General features: G+C 35.9%; 1 pseudogene; it reads left to right on the top strand.

Annotated features, from left to right (window-relative positions):
- The first annotated feature begins 1,499 nt into the window (after positions 1-1,499).
- Positions 1,500-4,185, top strand: LOC120130009 (annotated as a pseudogene).
- Positions 4,186-4,574: the final 389 nt, after the last annotated feature.

Raw genomic sequence — 4,574 nt, 5'->3', positions numbered from 1 at the left:
AAATTTATTAATGATATAAAAAATTCAAATTACATGATGGATACAAACCATATTTTGAACAATAGAAAATAAAATAAAAAACTTAAGATGAACATTTGCTCATCCTAATTTACATGTGTGTATACCATTGGTTGGTCTAGTGACAAAGATACGTTAATCCTCCCTCCAAGGCCCAAGTTCGGTTTCCTCAACTTTCCCTTCTTTAATTTATTTTCCTTCGATTAGATAATAAATTAAAACTAAAATTAAATTAATACTAAAATGTATAAATAATAAGAATATAAATAAAAAATGGAATATATAGTGAAGTTAATTAAATGTTTATGTAAATATAAATATTTTTATTGACGTGATATTACACATGGACATGTCATATATGTATTTTAATCTATATAAACATGTCTCTTTAATAAGAAGTATTGACTGTTAGTCAATTAACGATTTCTATCTAATCATGAGATATTTTGTCTTGAAATAAAACGTTGAGAGTCTAAGTGCTTTAAAAAAAACAGTATATAGGTCAAACTGAACAATTTTATTAAACGTTAGGTACTAATTTTATTATTATACCTATTTTTTTAATGTCGAAAAATATAATGCAAATAGGTGTTACTTCTTGAATCTGATACTGCCACTTGGAATGAAGCATCTTCAAATTTCAGGGACTCTGGGCCTACTTAAAAGATTTCTAGTAATCATGTCTTAATTCAGTGGGTATATTCCCCGCTTTGAAATCTAAGAGAAAATAACTGAACTATCTGTAGAGAGCTTGAGTTGCAGCGCCGTGCTCAGCTCCGTTTGTGGTCACTCTGACTTCGATTACCAATGTATGCCGGTGCTCCGTTACGATCCAGATCATTTCGCATTCTTCACCGTCGCCAGCTGTTTCATGGAGAACCATCCATTATCTACCTGTAATCCAAGGTGATCTGTCTAAAAACCAGGAAAATTTCACACTTTCAGTTTCGAGTGCCATTGTGACCATTCATCTCTTGATGTTGGTGGTCGTTGGTAAAATGTCGTGGTGGTGGTGGTGCCTGGTGACTCTTCTCGTTCCTGGCGTTTGGTGGAATTCAATCTCTCGAAAAGAAAAAAGGCTTTTGAATGGAAAAGTGAAATAAATTAAAATAATAATAATAATAATAATGGTGGCAGCCGACGAAAACCGATAGTGCTTGGCGACCATCGATAATAGGAGATTTTGATCGAATTCATTAGTTAAATTAATATTTTATTTAAATTTTGATAGTTAAAATGATATGCCATTTAAAGTTTAGGATCAAATAATATTATTTCTAAATTTAAGAGTCAAATTAAAAATTAATCCCTTTTAACTAACACATCACATCATTAAATTATAATGAGGTAACAGTTCAAAGATTAAAATATAACAATCAATAAGAATATTAAAATTTAATAAATCGATAAGGTAAGTGATTAAACTTTAAATACTTTAAATTTAAGGAGTAAAATAAGTAAAGTGACCATTTCAATCTTTAATGGTCACGTATCCATCTTATCTCTATCATCAGGGTTCAGGGAAGCTGCAGGGGCAACCGCCAGCAAGTAACTTAAAATATTATGAAACAACTTAGCAGCCACGACAAGATATAACACAAGCTTAATTAAGATAAAGAAAACTACATTAGTGAAGCATCGTCAACAACTCGACATATATAATAGGCTTACAGCTGACATTTTCCCATGGTCCAATTGGGTGTGTAATGATCCAAAACCTAACTGGATACATGCAATCTGATGTGTACTTTTCTGACCCAAAATCAAATTTTAATATGCGCTTTCGAAGATTCTTTCTCTTTTTCTCTCTCTTTCCGAAAAAAGAAACCAAGCTTTCTTCTCTATAAATGGTTGGAGTTCATGACCCAAAAACAGAGACAAGAAAAGTCAGGGACGAGCTAAGATCACATTGGAGAGATCGAAAAGAGTTTACAGAAGCTGTGTTTTCTGGGGGTTTTATTTCTCAGCACTTTGTTCCTCTGCAGTGCCGATGTGCATCACTATGAATTCTTCGTGAGTGTTTCCTTCCCTTCACCTACTCTTAAATATAGCTTAATCACTATGAATTCATAAAAGGACTTCAATTATTGCCGGTGCGAGAGGCAAACTTTACGAAGCTATGCAACACAATGCCAATGCTGGTCGTAAACGACAGCTATCCTGGACCTGAGATTCGTGTTCACAGAGGTGATACTGTCTTCGTTAATGTTCATAATCAGGGAAACTATGGTCTCACCATTCACTGGTAATTGACTTTTTCTTTTTTCCAATGGTATTTTCCTGAAGAATTCAAGTAATAAGTGATTAAATTAATCATGTTGCTGCAGGCACGGTATGAAAAACCAAGAAATCCATGGTCCGATGGTCCCGAATTCATAACTCAATGCCCAATTCGACCAGGAACCAACTTCACGTACCAAGTCATATTGTCGGATGAAATAGGAACCCTATGGTGGCATGCTCACAGTGACTGGACTCGCGGTTCCATCCAGGGAGCCTTTATCATTTTACCAGCCAAGTACGAAACTTATCCGTTCTCCATACCTGATGCTGATCAAACAATCATGCTTCGTAAGCATATCCTTCAACTTTCCGCTCTGCGATCTTAAGTTCTTTACAAAATTATTATATGAATCTTTATTTGATTGTTCTTTTTTAATTCGTATTGACAGAAACATGGTACAATAAAGACTACAAGTAAATGATTGATGAAGCAGTTGCAACGGGTACCACTCCTCGCCAACCAGATGCTTATGCCATCAACGGACACTTAGGTGACATGTACGGATGCCCCAATGGTAAGTTCTAGCATTACTGAATTCAGATCGAGATATAAACCTTGGAATCAGTTGTTCTTAATGTTAATTGAACTCTTATATTGGCTGTTGCAGATACAATATTTCGTATGCAAGTTAATTATGGGAGTACATACCTTCTCCGCAATGAATGAACCAAAATTCTTCTCCATCTCGAATCACACCCTCACACTCGTCGCCCAAGATGCATCCTACGTTAAAAGATTTACCAGCAACTATATAATGATCAACCCTGGACAAACCATGAATGTTTTAGTGGTCGCCAACCAAAACGTCGGCCGATATTACATGGCTACTATGCCTTTCTCCGATGCCGCTTTTCGGCCTGTCGACTTCATTACTACAGGAGTTTTCGAATATACAAACAGTGCGGCTGGATTGAATGCTTCCTTGGTAACACTTCCATCAATTAACGATACGGATGCTACGAATAGATTCATCAGCCGAATTAGGAATACGAGGGTCCGTCAGAATCCTCGATTGAACGTGCCGAAGAATTCCAGAATCAACAGACGAGTTTACATTGCAATCGCCACAAACAACTTGCCTTGAAACACCTCACAGTGTCTTGGACCAGATACACTTGCTGCAAGTTTGAACAATGTCAGCTTTGTTTTGCCGCGTACTGACATTCTCCAAGCATACTAAAACAGGTATGTAGGCATAGTTATAGCAATTTTGGTAGTTTCATTAACTCCTGCTAATTCTTAAAAAATATTCTTGCAAATCCAGGAGCATCAATGGTGTTTATACCGAAGATTTCCCCCTTAATCCACCGGAAGTCTATGATTTCACCGGCAACGTAACTAATACTGTGAATAGGCAAGCTACTTCAGGGACGAGGGCTGTTGTGCTAAATTACGGCGATGCAGTGGAGATTGTGTTTCAAGCAACCCAGCTTGGTGCGGGTGGAAGTCACCCGATCCATTTGCATGGTTTTAGCTTTTATTGGGTGGGAACCGGTACCGGAAATTTCAACAATGGGACTGATCCAAGGACCTACAACTTGGTTGACCCACCACTCGTTAACACCGTCCACGTTCCTCGTAGAGGATGGGTTACCGTCAGATTCTTTGCAAACAATCCCGGTTAGTTTTCATTTAGAAAATCTACAGTTTTTAGAGTATATATTCAAATTGATAGAGATGCATGATATATATTTTCAGGCGTATGGTTTATGCATTGCCATTTCGAGAGGCATAGCAGCTGGGGAATGGACACTGTTTTCATCGTGAGGAACGGAAAGACCAGGAGAACAAGCATGCTCTCTCCGCCACCTGGCATGCCCCGTTGTGCTTAGAAGTACAAGCATATTACTTGGTTGATTATTAATGATTTGTGTTTTAATAAACGAATTTATTTCCAATATCGCTGATAAGAAATTGTAATTAAGATTTAGTTTTTAAGAGTATTTGTTTCAGTTATGAGTTAATCTTATTCTTTTTACTTTTATACATGTAATGATCCTATTTGATTAAAAGCATATATCATTTGCATTTTTTTCTTTCATTTAAAAGTCCAAATTTTATATTTCCCAATAAACATCATCCATAATATAAATATTCAAAACATTCTAATATAAATGTGGAGCTCCGACTCATACAATTTAAAATAAAATAACCAATAAATTTTAAACATATTCAGATCTAATATTAATTTGGAACTTGGTCCATATCGATACACGTACCTTCTACAAAAAATCAATAATGTACTATGAATATGCGGATTCCGGAATTTCTT

This window comes from Hibiscus syriacus, unplaced genomic scaffold, assembly GCF_006381635.1.
Source record: "Hibiscus syriacus cultivar Baekdansim isolate YM2019G1 unplaced genomic scaffold, ASM638163v2 tig00110505_pilon, whole genome shotgun sequence".
Taxonomy (NCBI): domain Eukaryota; kingdom Viridiplantae; phylum Streptophyta; class Magnoliopsida; order Malvales; family Malvaceae; genus Hibiscus; species Hibiscus syriacus.
This window is presented reverse-complemented; position numbering and strand designations above follow the sequence as displayed.